This window comes from Pinus tabuliformis, chromosome 3_2, assembly GCF_031772625.1.
Source record: "Pinus tabuliformis cultivar Carrire ecotype Pingquan chromosome 3_2, CPIR1, whole genome shotgun sequence".
Lineage (NCBI taxonomy): Eukaryota > Viridiplantae > Streptophyta > Pinopsida > Pinales > Pinaceae > Pinus > Pinus tabuliformis.
The window spans coordinates 812,068,531-812,090,678 of NC_142302.1; positions in this window are offsets into that span (position 1 = coordinate 812,068,531).

Below are 22,148 nucleotides of genomic sequence, written 5' to 3' on the forward strand. Positions count from 1 at the left end.
GGAAATATTCAGGACCTGCTAAGAAACTGGGCCAAGTTATCCCCATTCTGTCTCTCCAAAAAAAGCCTTCTCAAGACTGTCTGGATGTGGATCCCCAAACTCACATGCTAGAAACTATGGTTGGAGAGGAACAATAGAATATTTAGGGAGGAGAGTTGTAACCCAGTCAGAATTATCACTAAGATCAAAGCTCTATTGGGGGAGGCCTTAGAAACCAAACCCACCATAAGAAATGGCATGATTTTGGATAGCGAGGAAGATCAATGGTTAAAATAGCTTGTTCCAAATCATCAGAATAGATCCATTCCTCCTGCTAAAGCCCCTTCTCATTGGGAAATTCATCTGGAAGAATAGGAATTCATCAAACGAAGATCTGCTTTGGATGATCACTGCCTATTCTTCGATGGGGCCTCTAAAGGTAACCCAAGAAAGGCAGGTTGTAGGGGAGTTATCTTAAGCCCAGGTGGCTCAAATGAGCTATGCTTTGCTTGGGGTCTGGGGCATGAAACAATCAACAGAGCAGAGGCTCTTCCTATGTGGCAGGGTCTAAATCTAGCTATCAAGAGGAATCTCCTCTCCATCTCAGTCTTTGGAGACTCCAGACTAATTATATAGGCTATGAACTCTCAAAAGATCCCTTCTTAGATGCAGCTAGCCCTGATCCTCAAAAAAATTAGACTAATGTTGCCCAAGTTCGACAAAATCTCCTTCTATCATGTTTTGAGGAAGTTAAACTCACACGCAGACTTGGCAGCCAACCTAGGCTCTCTCAGGAGCAGGAGATCTCTGTTAGTAAATGATGTTGAGTTGGACTGCAGCATTCCTTAATTTTGGATTTGTCTGGGCCTCTGTTCCTTTGAGCATTTTGCTGATTCAGATTCTCCAGACTTTGGGACCGAACCATTTTGAGTTGGCTGCTATTAGGAAATGCGGACTCATCCACAAGGGAAAATTCAGAACACAACTGCGGCATTTTTTATCTCTGTTCGTCGTTGGAACTCACTCCTGTGTCTGGGTAGGTGCTGGGGAGTTCATGAGGGCCTCTTCAAGGCCAATTTACCACTCTTGGCATTCTTGAACACTATATAACACTCTGATAGACATTTCAAAAACAAAAAGCAGTGATTCCTGGGATGATCCAGCACTCCGGCACGTTGGATCTCCTCTCTGCAAGCTAGGAAGCAAAGCTACGTCACGGAAAGCAAAAGCAGCAGAATTTCAAGGCACCATTTTGAAACCAATTCAAGTTCGTTTTCAAGCCTCTATTTGCATTCATAGTGTAACTCATTCAGTGGACTATTCAAAAGAAAAATCTTCTTTCCCCACAGACTGTAACAACGAAATATAGGGTTTCAGTGTTAAAGTCCTCGGCAGCTGATCTGCCGAATTTTAAATAAAAACTAATCGTTTATGTTAAAAAAAAAGACAATGGAGAGCGAAGCGCTCAGGGTTTGATGCTGCTCTACAACTGGCAGACCTTCACAGACTGCGTTGTTCTGCCATTAACCTTCAGCCATAAGGTAGATACAACACAATAAGGAACAACTATCATGCAATGGAACAACCTCAGGGGGAGGACATGATGCCTCTCCCTGCTGATACGGAAAATAGCCTGCGACAGACTGAAAATGTCAGGATGGACAATCCAGAAGATACAACAACAGAGAATGCAAATATGCCAATGAATAACAACACAAATGAAGAACCATGAGTGACGTCAAACACCTGCAAGCCAGTAGTAGTTGACAGACCCAAAATCGAGCTCCCAAGTCAGCGCATCAACACTCAGATCCAGTTTATGAGGGATCATTCTTTGATAGGAAAGTTCATAGGCCTTTGGCAAATGGAGAAAGCTTTGCACGGCTGCATCATAGCCAAATGGAAGCCAAAAGGGCACATAACACTGCAGTTAGGACCTAAGGGCTTCTTTACTACAATTTTCAATTGTTTGGAGGATCAAAATAGGGTATTGGATGGAGGACCATATTTCTTCAACGCAGTAGGGCTATACCTAAGAGGATGGATCAAGTGCTTTAACTCAAACAAAGAATATCTGAGCTGGGCCCCAGTGTGGTTGCACCTTTATTCTCTCCCTCTGGAGTATTAGGACGAAGACTCTTTGCGAGACATTGGGTATGGTTTAGGCGAATTCATCAAAGTGGTAGAGGAGACAAAGCTGAAGCAATACACCTCCTATGTGCAGATCTGTGTATACGTGCACCTCAGTAAAGCTCTCCCGAATGCGATAAGCCTCTACCATGATGATTATGAATGGTTACAAACAATAGATTACGAGCATGTACCATTCTGCTATCGAAAATGCCATGCCCTGGGCCATTTATTTTGAGACTGTCCCTCCAATATGAAATCCATGACCAGCCCTTCAATGGAAAAATCCGACTCTGATGGGTTCACAAAAGTTCCCACTCACAAAAGGACCCATAAAAAGCCCTCTACCTCAGTCAAAAAACCTGTTACCAACACCTCCTTGCCTTCAACAAGCAACAACTTTGAAATCCTGCTCCAGTCGAAAGTTCATATTTTAGATAATCAGAAACAACTTGAAGCCATTCCTAAGACTTCCGCCCATTCTGCTCCATCAAGTTCAAAGAAATCCCTAACTTCTAAGCAACCCACAGACACCAAAACTCCCTCTCCCAGTAACATGCAGAAAATGACTACTTAAGGTATGGAGGTATATGGCACTCAGATGCAGCTCACGATTGTAGATGATATAGAGGCAAAGTAGGAAACAGTACAGCACATGGAAGAGGAGCCGGAGAGCTTCGACATCGGAGATCTAGATATATTGGGACTTGAAGAGGCTTGTAAGAAAAAGGAATATGACAAAATTCCTAAGCGACAGCTAGAGAGCTTATAAGTAATTCTCTCAAGAGCAGAGAAGCAAAGATCATTAGGTGTCCAAACTGGTATTCAGTGGGATGGAAGAAATATCTTCAAAGACAAGAAGAAATGAGGACGGAAAACTGATCTTTAGAGAACCATCCGCATAGGGAAGATGCTGGTGGAATCTGGAAGATACTCCAAGCTCACCAAATACTATAATCCCCTTCCCAATCGTGAATCATGAAGCTCATCTCATGGAACATCAGAGGGCTCAACAACCCGTTGAAGGGATGATTAATAAAGAACATTATACAATAGGAAAAGTCTCAAATTTTCTTCTTGCAGGAGACCAAGTGTAATTCCACAATGTTCGATCAGATCCTTGCCAAAGTGTCGCCAGGAAGGAAAGAAGTGGCAATGGAAGCCATGGGAGCCTCAGGAGGGCTAGCCATTGTTTGGGATGATAGAGCTATAACAGTTACCAACATACATGCCAGTAAGCACTTTATTCAAGCCAAGTTTCATTTAACAAGGACAAATGTTCATGGACACTTAACTAATGTCTACTTCTGCCAGTAGGTGTTGGCATTATGATACATATGTTGTACTTGATGGCAACCCACTCATCTCAGATAATAAATTATAATGTACAGAAAAGTTCACGCACTTATATGCAGAGAAAAGTTTATTTCATGTAGAGAAAACTTCATGCACTTTTATGCAGAGAAAAGTTTATTTCATGTAGAGAAACGTTCACGCACTTTTATGCAACGAAAAGTTTATTTCATGTAGAGAAAAGTTCACGCACTTTTATGCAGAGAAAAGTTTATTTCATGTAGAGAAAAATTTCACGCACTTTCATGCAAGGAAAAGCGCGTATATGTTGGAGAAATTACCTTTGGTCCATGGTAGTTAGTCCTTAGTATTTGAACCTATGGTTTTGGACCATGGTACCTCGTCAGAAGTGTTGATCCCAAGTATTGGGTTCGTGGTATTGGTTTATTATGGTTTTGGTCCGTGGTATTGCATGTAGAGAAAAAGTTCACGCACTTTCATGCAAAGAAAAGCGCGTATATGTTGGAGAACTTACCTTTGGTCCGTGGTAGTTAGTCCTTGGTATTTGAACCTATGGTTTTGGACCATGGTACCTCGTCAGAAGTGTTGATCCCAAGTATTGGGTTCGTGGTATTGGTTTATTATGGTTTTGGTCCGTGGTATTGCATCCAAAAGTGTTGATCTCACGCACTTTCATGGTTGGTTCATGGTATTAGTCCAACAGTTTTTTGATCCTATGGTTTTGGACCGTGGTATTGTGGAAGGCCTAAGACTATAAAAGAGGAAGGAGATCATTTGGAAAAGCATCATCGAATGAATTGAATATCTAATAAGTGCTAGATCTGAAATATTTGTGATTGGGTTATGGTGCAGATCTGGATCTGAATGAAGGAGGAACCTTAGCGCATAAAGAAGGATAAGTTCTATTGATGGGTCATAATCTTTATGCTTGAATAATAGTATCTTTGTATGATTTTGATCTGTTATATGAGGCGCATGCTTGATCTATAAATCTGACAATCTAGGTAAATTAGTGTCTGAATATTTGAAAGAAGGAATTATCCTTTATAGATCTGTACGTAGGTTTCAAGTTGTTGAAGTAGCGTATATCTTTAAATTATGATCTAGCTGCCTCTGTCTATTGCTGTAGTATTCTGGGTTCAGAATTTGGTGTATGGTTACTGTTACTGTGTTCTGGGTACAGCTGTCAGAGAAGTGTTTACTTGATTCAGTGCTAATTGGGAAAAGGAGATTGTTTGATGCAGATATACTTGATGATTGATTGATGTTCATGGATCCAGTTTGAAAATTTATGAAAAGTGGTCCTTGAAAGAAAAGTAGGGGTTTTAACTCCCTTCCAGGAGAGAGAGTTGCAGCTCTCCGCAGGTTGCAGCATGCGTACTGGTAAAGGATTGCACCAGTACAAAATCATTGTAAAATTAATTTCTAATTGAAAGAAGATAGAGACATATTGCAGCAGGTGGTTTTCACCCACATTGGGTTTCCACCTTATATCTGGTGTTATTTGGTGTGACTATCTATTTTTTTCTTGTTCATGCTCATTATTTTATGGTACTGACATACAATAATTCAAAGTATAAATATATTGAAAAAGAATTAGATAATACTGATTCACCCCCCCTCTCAGTATTATTTCCAACAATTGGTATCAGAGCAGGACCTTCTGAAGAAGCTTGATCGCTTAAAGGAAGATCTATCATGAGTAACTACGAGAGGGAAGCATCAATCAGGCCACCGATTTTTTATGGAACAAACTTCGTATATTGGAAGGTAAGAGTTCCTGCCTATCTTCAATCTTTGGGTACATAAGTATGGGACATTATAGAAACAGGGTATACTTTTCCATCAGCTACTCCTACATATTCAGCTGAGAAGAAGAAATATGAAACAAATGAAAAGGCGGTTAATACTCTTCTAGGATGTCTATCTCAATCTGAATTCATGAAGGTTATGCAATATAAATCCGCAAAAGAAATATGGGACAAGATTGTTTTGAGCTACGAAGGAGATGAACAGGTAAAACGTGCAAAACTTCAAACCCTCAGGATTCAGTATGAGAATCTCATAATGTATAATGATGAAAGTGTGGCTAACTATTTCCTTCGGGTAGATGAGATTGTTAATTGTATGAAAAACTTGGGTGAAGAAATAAAAGAGGCTGTTGTGGTTGAAAAAGTCCTAAGATCATTGTCCCCCAAGTTTGAATCTAAAGTGTCTGCAATAGAAGAAAAGGAAAATCTACGAACTCTTACTATGTCTCAGCTACACGGAATTCTAACTGCTTATGAAATGAGAAAAGGAGGTCCATCAGACAGGAGAGAAGCTGCTTTTAAGGCTTCAGGGAAAGGAGACTACTATGAATCAAGTCACATGCCAGAAGAAGGAGAAGAATCAAATTTTGTCAGAAATCTTCAACGGGGTACTGGAAGGTTTAGAGGTAAGCTACCTTTTAAATGTTTTGCTTGTGGAAGAGTAGGTCATTATGCTGCCAAATGTCCACATAAGGATAAGATTGACAAAGGAAAGGAACCTGCCAGATGGAACAAGAAACAAAATGCAAATAAGAAAAGCTACTACACTCATGAAGACAGTGATGGTCTATCAAATAGTGATGAAGATGAACGAGTTAATGACTATAAACTTTTGATGGCATTTGAAGATGATGATTACATGGATGCTATAGATGTGGATAGTTTTTATGAAGAGATTTCTAGACTTAAGACATGTATAGAAGAAAAGAATATGATCATTGATACTCTACAATTTCAAATTGATGAAAAAGAAAAATATCTTGAAAAGTTAGAAGGTGAAATTGTTGGCCTTAGACAAGAAATTGAGAAAACAAAGGCTATTAATCTTAAGTTTGTCAAAGGATCTGAAACTCTGGATGAGATCATCAATGTACAACGTTCTCCATTAAACAAGATAGGTCTGGGGTATAATGGAGAAACATCTCAACCATCCACCTCAAAGAGTTGTCTTGATGCAGCAAGAAGGAATGAGCAAAAGCACAATCACCAGGTAAAGCAGGGACGAATTACATCAAGAACTAACAAAGACTACCAGGTAAACCAGGGGCAATCTGTCTTAAGGGTGAACAAAAGCTACAACCAGCCATAGGTAAAATCTTCTCAATTTGCTTCAAGAATGGATGACAATAAGAATTACAATCATTTGGGTGGTAGATTTGATAATCGCAGAAGTTTCTTCAATGGCCAATGTTTCTCTTGCCATAACTTTGGTCACAAAGCAGTTCAATGTGTTGCATATAAAACAATGATGACTAGAGAAGCTCAAAAACAAAGAAGTATGACTGGGATTACAAAAAGGACCTATAACAACTTTTCAGCTCTTGAAAATGAAATTGAATGTTCTATTTGTAATAACTTCGGTCATGAAGATTCTGAATGCAGGAGCAGATTTCAGCAGACAAAGGAACAAGCCTCAAGCACCAGAACATGGAGAATAAAGGAACCACAATCAGAAAGATGTGGGATAGCCTTTTATGTAGAGGGACAGGAAAATCTATGGTACATCGACAGTGGATGTTCGAAGCATATGACAGGTGATAAAGAAAAACTTGAATCATATTCTGCTTTAGAAAAGGGAAAGAAAGTTTCTTTTGGAAATGATACTCCAACAGCTATAAAAGGAAAAGGCACAGCTCAGTTAAAAGAAAAGGTCAAAGCTGGAAATGTTTTGTATGTTGATGGTTTGAAGCATAACCTTCTGAGTGTCAGTCAGATGTGCGATCAAGGAACCGAGGTAATATTTCAATCAAATGGATGTAGCGTTCGTGATCTTGATACAGGGAAAACAATGATCAAAGGTAGAAGAACTCCAAATAATCTATACATATTTGAAGAAGGACAACAACAATGCTATTTGAGCAAGGATGATGAACATTGGTTATGACACCGGAGGTTGGGGCATCTAAGCTTTTCACAAATAAGGAAGGCATGCAAATATCAGGCAGTTCGTGGTCTTCCAGATATCAAAATTCTAGACAACACTATATGCAAATCATGTCAGTTTGGTAAGCAAACCAGAACCAACTTCCCGGAGAAGGAAGGATCAGCCAGCAGGCCTCTTGAACTAGTCCATACAGATGTATGTGGTCCTTTCAGGACAAGGTCACCTCGAGGAGAAGAATACTTGATATTATTCATTGACGATTTCTCCAGGTTTCTTTGGTTAGGACTTTTGAAGCACAAAGACGAAGCATTCGAAAAATTCAAATCCTTCAAAGCCTTGGTTGAAAATGAATCAGGTTACAAAATTAAGTGCCTCAGGTCCGACAGAGGTGGGGAGTTTACCTCAAATGAATTTTTTGATTTCTGTGAAGAACATGGGATAAGAAGGGAATTCTCTACAGCTAGAACTCCTCAGCAAAATGGAGTGGTGGAAAGGATGAACAGAACAGTCCAACAAATGGCCCGTGCTATGCTTGATGAGTCTGGAACTCCCGCAACTTTCTGGGGTGAAGCTGTATATGTTGCGGTTGTTATTCTCAATAAAACAAATGTCTGAGTGAACAACACTCAAACTCCTCATGAACTCTGGTATGGTGAGACTCCTTCGGTAAAACACTTCAAAATCTTTGGGGGCAAATGCTATATTAAGAATACTGATGAGCAACTTGGCAAAATTGAACCTAGAGCAGATGAAGGCATTCTTCTTGGTTATTCTCCACACAGCAAAGCATATAAGTGCTACAATAAAAGACTTGGAAGAATTGTTGACAGCATTGATGTAGTGGTTGATGAAAAAGGATACATTCCTAGGCAAGTAAATCATGAAAATATCGAAGAAGATGAAGACTACCCTCAAAGACAGAATGATGAAGAAGAAGAACCTCAAGAAGCACCAGAGGAACAGATAAGGGTAGAAGACAAGACTCCATCCAGGTACCTTCAGAAGAATCATCCAGAATCTCAGATTTTGGGGCAAAAAGAAGCAGGTGTACAAACAAGAAGAACAATTGCAGAAGCTTCAAGCTATTTGGCATTACTCTCATCCACTGAACCACAAAATGTAAAAGAGGCATGCAAAGATGAATGTTGGGTCAAAGCAATGGATGAAGAACTTGAGCAGATCGAAAAGAACAACACTTGGGAGTTGGTTCCTAGACCAAAGGATAAGAATGTTATAGGGACAAAATGGGTCTTCAAAAATAAGTTGAATGAAAATGGGGAAGTAATTAGAAACAAGGCCAAACTTGTTTGTAAAGGGTATGCGCAGCAAGAAGGAATAGATTTTGAAGAAACTTTTGCTCCTGTTGCAAGACTTGAGGCCATCCAAATGTTCCTTGCTCTCTCAAGCTTTCAAAAGTTCAAAGTATTTCAAATGGACGTGAAATCAGCCTTTCTGAATGGAGACTTAGAAGAAGAAGTATACATTGAGCAGCCAGATGGTTTCATTCTTGGAAATGATCCAAATCTTGTATGTAGATTGAAAAAGGCTCTCTATGGTATTAAACAAGCTCCAAGGGCTTGGTACTATCGTTTGGACAAATATCTTCATCAACAAGGTTTTTCAAAAGGATCAGCAGATAACAATCTTTATATAAAAATTGAAAATGACAAATTGCTAATACTTGTTGTGTATGTAGATGACATTATCTTTGGCAGTAATGAAGAATCTATGAGTCAAAGCTTTGCCTTGGTGATGCAGAAAGAATTCGAAATGTCCTTGCTTGGAGAATTGACATATTTTCTTGGTTTGCAAATCCAACAAAATGAAGGAGGGATCTTCTTGTCTCAAACCAAGTATCTCAAGCAGATTTTGAAGAAATATGGTATGGAAGAAGCAAAACCAGTATGTACACCCATGGTCACAGGATGTAACCTCAGTGCAAATGATGAATCAGCAGCAGTGCATCAACCAACTTACAGATCTATGATTGGAAGTCTACTTTATTTGACAGGTACCCGACCAGACATCATGCATGCAGTGGGAATAGTTGGAAGATTTCAGGCAAATCCAAAGGAAACTCATTTTCAGACAATGAAGAGAATCTTCAAATATCTTCAAGGGACTCAAAACTATGGCTTATGGTATCCTAGAGATACAGATCTCACACTTCATGCTTATACAGATGCAGATTGGGCCGGAAGCGTGGATGACAAGAAGAGCACAAGTGGTGGTGCACTCTTTATGGGTTCCAGATTAGTATCTTGGTTCAGCAAGAAACAAAGTTCGATTGCCTTGTCTACAGCTGAAGCAGAATATGTTGCTGCTGCATCTTGCTGCACTCAACTCCTTTGGATGATGCAGACCTTGCAGGATTTTCAAATCACTTGTACACCACCCATCTCCATCTTATGTGATAATTCAAGTGCAATCAGCATTTCAAAGAACCCAGTCATGCATTCAAAAACCAAGCACATACCAATCAAGTATCACTTTCTCCGGGAACAAGTGCTTGAACAAAAGGTCAAGTTGGAGTATGTTCCTTCTAAGGAACAGGTTGCTGATATACTCACCAAACCATTGCCTAGGGAGACCTTTGAATACCTCAGGCAAAAACTGGGGGTTGTTGATGCATCGTCTTGTTGTTGAATCTCTTCTGATTGTTGGTTGTACGCAAGGTTCATCTGAAGTATATGCGTACATGTGCTGGGTTGCGGATTGGTCAAAGATCGAATGGCACAGGTTCAGGGGGAGCATATCATGCATTGTTGGCATTATGGAGGAAGTACAGAAGGAGATTATGGATGCTGGTCTGAATATTGCTGCAATACGTCTCTATCTCTTTCATGGTCATGGATTATGGTTCTTCTTTGCAGATCTGGTTTATAGTCAGGGGGAGCATGTTCTTAGGGGGAGCATAACCCTTTTCCCTTGATGTCAAAGGGGGAGAGTGATTGGTTGTTGTTGCCATCAAGTCCAAAGGGGGAGATTGTTGGCATTATGATACATATGTTGTACTTGATGGCAACCCATTCATCTCAGATAATAAATTATAATGTAGAGAAAAGTTCACGCACTTATATGTAGAGAAAAGTTTATTTCATGTAGAGAAAAGTTCACGCACTTTTATGCAGAGAAAAGTTTATTTCATGTAGAGAAAAGTTCACACACTTTTATGCAAAGAAAAGTTTATTTCATGTAGAGAAAAGTTCACACACTTTTATGCAGAGAAAAGTTTATTTCATGTAGAGAAAAAGTTCACGCACTTTCATGCAAGGAAAAGCGCGTATATGTTGGAGAACTTACCTTTGGTCCATGGTAGTTAGTCCTTGGTATTTGAACCTATGGTTTTGGACCATGGTACCTCGTCAGAAGTGTTGATCCCAAGTATTGGGTTCGTGGTATTGGTTTATTATGGTTTTGGTCCGTGGTATTGCATGTAGAGAAAAAGTTCACGCACTTTCATGCAAAGAAAAGTGTGTATATGTTGGAGAACTTACCTTTGGTCCATGGTAGTTAGTCCTTGGTATTTGAACCTATGGTTTTGGACCATGGTACCTCGTCAGACGTGTTGATCCCAAGTATTGGGTTCGTGGTATTGGTTTATTATGGTTTTGGTCCGTGGTATTGCATCCAAAAGTGTTGATCTCACGCACTTTCATGGTTGGTTCATGGTATTAGTCCAGCAGTTTTTTGATCCTATGGTTTTGGACCGTGGTATTGTGGAAGGCCTAAGACTATAAAAGAGGAAGGAGATCATTTGGCAAAGCATCATCGAATGAATTGAATATCTAATAAGTGCTAGATCTGAAATATCTGTGATTGGGTTATGGTGCAGATCTGGATCTGAATGAAGGAGGAACCTTAGCGCATAAAGAAGGATAAGTTCTATTGATGGGTCATAATCTTTATGCTTGAATAATAGTATCTTTGTATGATTTTGATCTGTTATATGAGATGCATGCTTGATCTATAAATCTGACAATCTGGGTAAATTAGTGTCTGAATATTTGAAAGAAGGAATTATCCTTTATAGATCTGCACGCAGGTTTCAAGTTGTTGAAGTAGCATATATCTTTAAATTATGATCTAGCTGCCTCTGTCTATTGCTGTAGTATTCTGGGTTCAGAATTTGGTGTATGGTTACTGTTACTGTGTTCTGGTTACAGCTGTCAGAGAAGTGTTTACTTGATTCAGTGCTAATTGGGAAAAGGAGATTGTTTGATGCAGATATACTTGATGATTGATTGATGTTCATGGATCCAGTTTGAAAATTTATGAAAAGTGGTCCTTGAAAGAAAAGAAGTAGGGGGTTGTAACTCCCTTCCAGGAGAGAGAGTTGTAGCTCTCTGCAGGTTGCAGCCTGCGTACTAGTAAAGGACTGCACCAGTACAAAATCATTGTAAAAGGAATTTCTAATTGGAAGAAGATAGAGACATATTGCAGCAGGTGGTTTTCACCCACATTGGGTTTCCACCTTATATCTGGTGTTCTTTGGTGTGACTATCTTTTTTTTCTTGTTCATGCTCATTATTTTATGGTACTGACACACAATAATTCAAAGTATAAATATATTGAAAAAGAATTAGATAATACTGATTCACCCCCCCCTCTCAGTATTATTTCCAACAGTAGGCAACAAACAAAGTAGACACACTGAACACCCTAACTCTAATCAACTCAGAAAGATCCCACCCACTTTCGATCACAGGAGGGGACTTCAACATGATTACAAGATTGGAGGAAAAAAGAGGAGGATGGACCAAGCTGGACTGTGAAAGCACGCACTTCAAAAACTACATTCATAACAATAGGCTTATAGATATGGAATTCAACAATGGCATTTATACTTGGAACAACAAGCATGCAGATGCCCACAAAATTGCATCTTGGTTAGACAGATTCCTGATCTCTGATAATGCAATACATCTTGGTGGGGATCTCTTGGCCTCTATATTTCCACTCTCTAGCTCGGACCATTGGCCTATTAGGCTTCACTGGCAAAGACTGGGAGAAAATGTTCGCAGGCCCTTTCGCTTTGAAGCCTTTTGGCTGAATCACCCGATTTTCATAACCTGATAACAGAGACATGGAGAAATTTCACACCACCATAAGGCGCAAAAATGTACAAGCTCCAATGTTGACCTTTTGATCCCACGTGAGATTTTGAACTGGAGCTCCCACACCCCTGCAACCTCGCCTCTTGCGGCCCTCCACAGGCCTCCCGCCTGGTAGTCCCTACTGCTTGGCCTCCAGTCTTCCCCTCGGCACCCCCGCAGTCAGACTCTTCCCTCCTCCTCCTGCCAGTGCTGCGATTGGCTCCCTTCTAGCCTTTCCATGGCTGGGATCGACCCCTCCCAGATGCAAGACAATGAAGAGCAGGCTGAGATCTTCACCTCTCTCATTTCTAAAAATGCTACCGTCCGAAACAAACCCACAGCTTCAAAGTTCATCAAGAAACTAGCTGACATCCCAAAAATCTCCCTCCCCCCTAGTCTCCCAAGGAAGGCAACAATATCTCTAGTAGAGAGAGGTATGGACGGACAATTTACTGACCTATGGCCCTCTCCCGGAGCTGTACAGAAATGGATGGAATGCAACTGGAATGCGAACATCCAAGGAAAAATCACAATAAGATTCTGTGGAAGGGGTTACTACACATTCCTCTTTGAAACCAAATAAGACTGGAATCTCATCTTCAGAAATGGTCCCTACTTCATGGATTCGAGAGGCCTCTATTTGAACAGATGGTCCCCTGACTTCGACCCAGAAATGGATATACCTAATGCAGTCCCGGTTTGGTTTCGCTTGCCTCATCTCCCTCTTCATTGTTGGGGAGATGAATTGGTCAAAGCCATTGGGAACGCTGTCGGAAAATACATCAACAGATGTGAACCAAAGGACAACATGCATGCATGTGCAAGGATCTGTGTTGAAGTTGACTTAGGAAAGGGCCTTCCGGAAGCAATCAAGATCAAAATGGAATAATGGACCCATATTCAGCAGCTGCACTACGAACAAATCTCGTTCAAATGTAAGGTATGCCATGAATATGGTCATTTTACTAATAGGTGTAGTAAACTTAAAGAAAATGAAATGAATGGAAATGCTGAAGCGAGTGAAGACACATGGGAACAAGTCAAAAAAAAAGAAAGAAAACCCCAAACAGTCTAGCCCAAAACCAAAGCCTCCTCCGGAAATCCAAGTTGCATCCTTCTCCTCCCCTCCCATCTTGACTCATCCATTACCATCTACATCAAACCCCTTCGAATATTTAGAGGAAGAAGACCCCTCATCCCCCCACTCTCTTCCTGATCCCCAGGAGCCCCCTCTCCATGAAAACCAACACGAAGACACTATCGAATCCTCATTGCCTCTTACTATTTCCTCTCAGCCTCTTCTTGATCCTCCCCTCAACAGAGTCACCAGAAGCTCATCTAAAGATCACAGGGGGTTTTAGTGAACCCTCCAAGAAACCTAGCCCACGCAGGAAATCTGCTAAGCAATGGGAATGCAGACACCCATAGAAACTTATATCCTGGGGTAGCATGACAAAAAAGCATTCAACAAGGACCAAGGGGGGCGAGCACCTCCCTGCATACTGCATATCCAATGATGAAAATATTATCTTGGAACATCAGGGGACTTGGGCACCCCTCTAAGGTAGCAGCCCTAAGGGCTCTTATCATTTTTGAGAAGCTAGGAATTATTATGTTACAAGAAACAAAACAAAACCACAAGGAAATGAATAAACTCATTGAGCAGCAGAGACAATATAGAGGAAGCATTAGTGAGGAAAGAGGAGCCTCATGAGGAATAGCAACAATTTGGAATCAAGGTATATGGAACTGCATTTCGAAAACAATAAATCAACACTGGATCAAAACAACTCTGGAAAATAAAGCAGATCAACAAGCCATTTTCATCTACAACATCTATGTGCCGATTCAATGCATAGATAAGGATAGTTGTTGGCATGATCTAAAAGACAGTCTGGACGCAGAAGAGAACACTAACATTATTCTAGGAGGTGACTTTAATTTAATCCTCCACGCCAATGAGAAAAGGGGAGGCAGTTTTACGCTTGATCCATATAGAATACAGTTGGAAAATATCATGCAGGAGCATGATCTTATGGATGTCCCTCCAAAAAGCTGTAGATACACCTGGAACAACCACAGGATGTGTGCTGGTAACATGATGGAGCGGTTGGACATAATTCTCATCATTATTACACTTCTCTCTACTTTCTCCATCAGATATGCTAACATTCTAACGTGCTTTACCTCCGACCACTTCCTAATAACTCTAACGCTGGAAAATCATAGGCCACTTGGGCCCATTCCATTCAGATACAGTTCTCTCTGGAATGATATACCAGCAGTTCTAGGAATTGTTTACAGCTCTTGGATCCAACACATGGAAGGCTCTCCTGGTTTCATTTGGGAAAAAAAACTACGAAAAACAAAACAAGCCATCAAAGAATGGGCTAAAACAAAGTATCAACAACCAGAGAAGGTAAAAAAAGAAATTAAGAACAATCTAGAGAGTATCCAAAGAGAAATAGAGGATAATGGCCTTTCCAAAGAGAACAAACAACAGGAAAATGAACTCTACTTACGGCTATACCGAGTTAACAGAGAAGAGGAAACAAAATGGAGGCTCAAGTCGAGACAATTATGGTTGCAAGGGGGTGACAAGAACTTAGTTTTTTTTCGCAAGCAAACGACAGCCAAAAAGATAAGGAATAATGTTAGCTCCATCCTAGATGCAGAAGGTGATAGACAAAGCACTCAGGAAGCCATTCGAAGAACTACTATAGATCACTATCGGGACCTGCTAACTGAAACAAAGGAAGCAGAGGATTATACAGATTTATTGCAGCATCTCCCAACAGGGATAAGCAGGGAAATGAATGAAATTTTAAGCAAGGAGATAGATGAGGAGGAAATCAGGAGATCAATTTGGACTCTTCAACCTGATAAAGCCCTGGTACCGGAGGCTTTCCCATCTGCTTTTATCGAGCATTCTAGGGAATTATTAAAAAGGACTTGACAAAAGTGCTCAATTGGATCCAACGAAAAGGCAAAATAGGAGGATATACCAATTCTACTCATCTAGCACTCATCCCCAAAGAAAACAGGCCATCTTCCTAAGCTCGTTTTAGGCCCATATCACTCTGTAACTCCTCCTATATAATCTTGACAAAAATCATTGCTACCCACCTAAAGCCTTTGTTCCCTTCTCTCATTTCCAAAAATAAAAGGGTATTCTTAGCCAACAGACAAATAACTGATTCCATTTTACTTGTGCAAGAATCCATCCATTCGAGTCAAACCAGAAATGAGAAAGGGTTTATCCTCAAGCTTGATCTAGCCAATGCATTTGACAGAGTGAGACACTCCTTCCTCTTGGCAGCTTTGAAGAAGATGGGATTTGATGACCGCTATATCAACCTCATTCGAGCCTACATTTTGGGGCCATGGATCTCCCCTCTTGTAAATGGTAGACCTGGAGAAGTTTTCCAATCCTCCAGATGCCTCCGACAAGGTTTCCCCTTCTCACCTTATCTCTTCATTCTAATGGCTGAATCCTTCAGCAGAGCGTTGGACTTCAGCCGGAGGGTTGGCTTAATCACAAGAATAAAATTTGGGGATGGGGTCAAGAACATAAATCATTCACAATTTTCCGATGATACCCTGCTGATTGGAGGGGCCTCCACCACAATAGCCAAGCGCTTCAAATCTCTCCTTGACAAATACATGAGCTACTCTGGCGGAATGGTAAATAATTTGAAAAGCTGCATATATGGCTGGAACACAATAGTATAGGTGCTTCAAAATATCGCCATCATCTTTGGAGTCACATTCAAGTATGATTGGACTCACTTCTCTTACTTGGGCATGCTTGTAAGTGCTGGACCTTTGAGAGAAGAAGTCTGGGACACACTAGTTGAAAAAATGAAACGAAAAGTGCAGCAGTGGGGATCTATTTGGCTCAACCCAGCTGGTCACCTCACTCTTCTTAAGTCAGGTATATCTTCTCTCCCCCTATATCATTTTTCTCTTCTTCAAGCTCCGACCTCCTTCCACAACAAAATGGAAATTGTCCTTCACCAATTCCTATGGCAGGGGGGGGGGGGGAAATGATAAAAAGAAATTCAACTTGATTAATTGGAAGCAGGTGATCCAGCCCCAAGACCGAGGAGGTATTGGAATTAGATCTCCTAAATTTCTCAATTTAGCATTTGGAGGAAAAATTGTCTGGAGACTCATTACTAGACTCCCAGCATGGTGGAAAAAAGTTCTCGAAATTAAATACCTCAATTTTCCTAGATAGCAGCGTCTTGATCGAGATATTCCCAATATAGAATCCTCCAAAATTTGGCGATTATGCAAGAGAGCAATTCCACTAATTGCTCAAAATACTTCAAAAATCCCCAAGGGAGGTGCAAGCATCAATATTGGAGCAGACAGAATCATGGGTCAGCAGCCAATAAACAGACATGGGGGAGTCCACCTTATCCTTTCCTTTTTTGAAAGAACAGACATTCATTACCTGGACCAGATCTCCCAATGGGATCCTCACACCCTTCTTTGGTTAGGTTGGGCCTTCCCAGCCATACCCAATAGTCTTAATGCAATTGTTTCTGTCCTTCAATCACTTTTGCACATTATAGCCCCTGTCAAAAAGAACAATCTTGATGTGTTTCGTTGGGACCCATCCGAATCCTCTTACACCATCCAAGCTGCTCACCATTATATTTGCAACATCAGCTACCCCATGCCAAGTTGGCACCACTGGAAGGTGGTTTGGAAATCCAAGGCAATTCCAAAAATCAAGTTTTTTCTCTGGACCCTCCTCAAAGGGAAACCCCTCACAGCTGAAAATTTTCAAAAGAGGGGAATTAATGGCCCCTCTCATTGTCCTAACTACTTATCTGCTGAAGAATCAATGCATCATCTCTTTATTGAATGCCCTTTTGCCATCAACTGCTGGAGGAAATTGTCTCATAACAACCAAATCCCATGGAACACCCAAAAAACCATAGGAGAAATTCTTTACAAATGGAAAAAAAACTACCCCTGGCAGCACAGGAAAAATTACATAGTGAAGAGAGTCTGGGACATTCTTCCCCACAATATGCTATGGAATATTTGGCTAGCACGAAATCGGAAGGTTTTTAAGACTCGACTGTTAGAAGCCTTTGCACCAAGGCAAGGAGTCTTGCCCTTGAGATCATCTCAATTAAGAATCTCAGAAGTATAAATGTCAGTGAACTCAGCGTAGAAGAACGCATTTTCTTATTGAAAGTATATAATTAGTCATAGGTAAAATAATTGATGGTTATCCATTGCATATCTTTAAATCATCATTTAAAACCAAAAAATTATATTATGTCACCTAAATATTTAGATTCATAATAATACTAAGTTCCATGAAAAGTCAAAGATAATTTTTGACATTATCTAATATAATATTTGATACAAAATATAAATATATGACACCCTAAGAAGGAAAAATAGCATGCCACCAACGTTTAGCTTTCAAATCCATCCAATAAGAGAAAGGAATTAGGAAATAAATTATTAATTGATACATATACATACTATTCTAAATGATGGCTTACTAAAAAATCCAGTTACACCAAAATAATGTCACAACTTACAAGTTTCTAAATTCTATTGCTCTAATGATAATGAAAGAAATGAAATGCCTCTAGTTGCATGAAAGGTATGCATTAAAGCCAAAGAAAGAGGGGAATTGAATATTTGTGCAAAAGAATCTCCTCGTATTTAAATGCATCTTGAGAAGCATAAAGGGAGAAAAGCCATGCCATAGTACCAAAATGATTCAATCCAAATGCATCACATCTTTTACTACGTTTTCTAAAAGGTTGGTAAGATGTGGACATTTTTCAAACTTGATGGCATTTTTCATGTGTCATCGACCAATAACAATAGCACATGAAAAGAGTTTCAAATGATATCTTCAATTTCTTCTTATAGTAGCCATCATCCATGTAATTATTCATGAATGTATTCCACCTTCCATCAATACACAAAGAATATTAAAATTTCATATAAAAAATATACATATAGTAAAGGACAACAAAATTCATATATATATACATAAACTTTGTGCAAAGTAAAAAAACATATAACTTAATAATCCTCACATGTCAAAAATCCTTCTTTCCTTTGCAACTTGCCAAATCTCATAAATTTGTTCCCATTTCACCTCTGTCGTGTTAGGACCTATTAATGATATATGTATCAATGCATCAAGTTTGTTAATTGATAGTCTTATTATCCTTATATCTTTGATCATATTTTTCTTAGAGAACCCTCATTCACATACGACGGTGCTCATTGGTATGACAATCATTGCTTGCCATAATTTTAGCATATTTGGATACCTAAAGTGCCAATCTTTGTTTGAGAAAATACTTTCCATGCATCTTCCATTAAGAATCTTTCTCTATTGAAATAAACCACGTCAATAAATTGATATAATTCTCTTTTATAAGTTGTAATATCAAACATTAGTACATTTTCACCTTCATTACATGTTTTATGTTGCAAATGTGAAAAAAGGTATTTCAAGCCAATTATTTACACTATTTTCTCTGACATACATATCTGACGGGTAATGACAAGGGCTAAACAAACTTGTTGGATTAAAAAGATGAAGATCTAGAAATCTTGAATCGAAACTCTCAATCAATGCTTGGACATAATTTCTTGTAAGTTGTATGCAACTCTGAAGGGAACCCTCAATGCAAGCTACCATTGGTTGTGACAATTGTTCATCATGGATTGAAATATACAAAAAATCATGTCTATGGGTATTCCCCTCTTTGTCAACATTTTCAAGGAAACCATCTTTGGAGTCTTTCAAAAATTTAGTAAGATGTAAAACACCTTCTACAAAAGAATTTAGTATACAAAAATATCTTTTAAGAGTATTTAGTGCATGGTTAATAGCTATTCCAAGAAATGTGACTTCTACATTATCTTCTTGAAATTTTTCGTTTAGATTATTCAACTCCTTCAAAACATCAGCAAGCATTTTTAAACCAAATTGAATTAAAAAAATCCTTGCCTTATGATACAAATCCTTGCCTTATGATACAATGAATTCTTTCTTTCTCTCTTCTACACGCTCAAAATACAGAGCCATAGAATCCCATGGATTATGAAGAACCTGCAAGGATCCTAATTCCATTATCTCTAATAAGGAAATGAGCTTATTATTTCTCTTTGCCAAATTTCCAACCCATGAGTATACCTTGTTTGTTATTTTCTCAACATACAAATACTCAGGTATCTTTTTCAAAGCATATGATGCTACAAGTGCTTCGATATGTGAAATGCAACGAGTGCCAATAAAATTTGCTAAATCATTCTTTAGCAGTGTGACAAATCCATTTTCACATCCAACCATAGATGAAGCACCATCAGTCGAAACCGCTATTAGTTTCTCATTTTACAACTACCTTGTTTCCTTTAAATTACGATGGTATCATATATAGTCTTTCCTTTTCCACTAGGAACAATAATCATTTTCATAAATTGTGTGACTGGAGGGCCCAAACCTTTTAAATCTAGATATGTAGAATACACAACAAGGTGTTGTTCCAAACCATTGTCTATACTTTCACCTAACATTATAGAGAAAAAGGGATTTTCTAACACTTTTCTAGTTTGCACATCTTCAAGATAATTTGATATAGAGTGAATAAATTTAGTAGCTTCTTTTCTATTTATGTAGGAAGAATACTCTACTTGAGAAGGCATATTAGGCGTCTGTAGATGCATTTGAATATGACAAAGATCTTCATAAGTAAAAATTGAAATATCTTTTTTTGCAATAAAATATGCTAACTAAATGGTAGTTTTGACCATTTCCTTATTAGCCTCACTTATAGCCACTATCTGTTCTTTAATGGGATTTTCAAACCTTTTAGTGTCATACAAATTTCTCTGAGTTGATGTTTGATGAATAACGGATTTTGCATGAGTTCTCACAACATCATATTGAATCGTATTAAATCCATCTCCAATACCCCATGGACCTTGAGCCTTGTATTTCTCACAAATTTTACACTTCATATGAGTCTTGTGATATTCAACATTGATACTATACACCCAAGGATGTTTTATCATCCACTCTTCTCGGAATTCACGTTTTGAGAAGGCCTTCCTCCTTGAACTACTAGATCCACCATCGTGTCCTTCCTTTTTATTGCCAAGAATTTCTATATCAACAAAATACTCTTCATTCATATCTTCATTGGAATCATCATTCAAATGAGGTATATATGGAATATCTTTAACATTATAAGCCTTTGATGTTTTAAAATATACATAAAAAAAAATTTAGTTGATTGACCCTTCCTTTTTGGAGGCATTTCTATTTAAATAATTTACCTACATGCAAAACAATTACAATAAATCACAATAATCAAATAAAGAGTGAAGGATTGATAGTCATTACATAAGAAAAGATGTCAAGATAATAAGGTGTAATTACTAAAGAATAGCACATTCCACCTTGAAGTGTATATGAATGTGGAATGAACCTTTTTATCTATTTGTAATAGTAGAATTTTATTAGTTACTCAAATTACATTTTGGTAATTTATGATGATAAAATCCCTTCAATAAATATGATATTTATTATGGTTCATTAGATTTCTTTGTTTTGATGAATGCTCCTTAAAAATTTGCTAGACACCACCTATAGTACATTGATTACTTACTATAAAATAGATACACTACCTATAGTACAACAAGTAGATCAATAATAAGTCAATTCAAAAAAGCAACTTCAAACCTTATTTTTATGGAACCTTAACCTATGTAAAATAACATAACATTTTAAAATTCTTATGGAATTTAATATTCTTAAACCTATAAGAAATCAAATTAAGTTAAATATATGTTTGTTATTAATAAATTTAACATAAAATATTTAAATTAGAATATATTAAGTATTAAGATAAGTGAAAATAAACTAAATATATAAAGTTAAATATGTGCTAATTATTAATTATTATTATTAAATTGAGTGTAAATAGTAAAATAGATAGAGAATATATAAATATATAAAATTAGTGTAATTTCAATCATAGTTTTATTATTTTTAATGGTACAATAAAAACAATAAAAGTATTAATGTCACACATCTAACTAATAAGGTAACTTATAGTAAAATAAAATTTGTCTATATTAATAATAATCCATGAATTACCAATAGCATTATGGTTATTCACTTTCAAAATAACATGGCGTAATTCATTAATTTAAATTGCAATGAAATGTTGGACTATGGTTTTTCAGCACATATATAATTTACCATTATACATGACTGTAAGTTCCATAATCCGGCTGGCAACTTCACGTTTATTGGTGTGATTTAACGTATAACCTGATATTTTATTAACCTTCCATAAATGTTTAAGTGCTATGGCAATTATGGCCATACCGCCTCCTTTCAACCTTACATTAATACCTTGGTTGTCATATGCCTAGGGTTATGGTTCGACTGCCAAGGAGCCTCCAGTTGGAATCCTTCCATGGGAATATGCATTGGTTCTATGGTGCAGATGCCTCTTCCAAATCCAATGGTCGTGGTGTTAGATCCTGGTACATTGTGTGTCTTGAGGTGATCTCCCAGGGTTGTCGAGCCGCGAGTGTTAGTCCGTCGAGTCCTCAAATGGTTCACTTCTGTCTTTCTCTGTTATGGTTCTCTACCCACTACTTTACCTCGCCACAGTTTTCCTTTGATCAAGCTGCCCACTTCTGGTT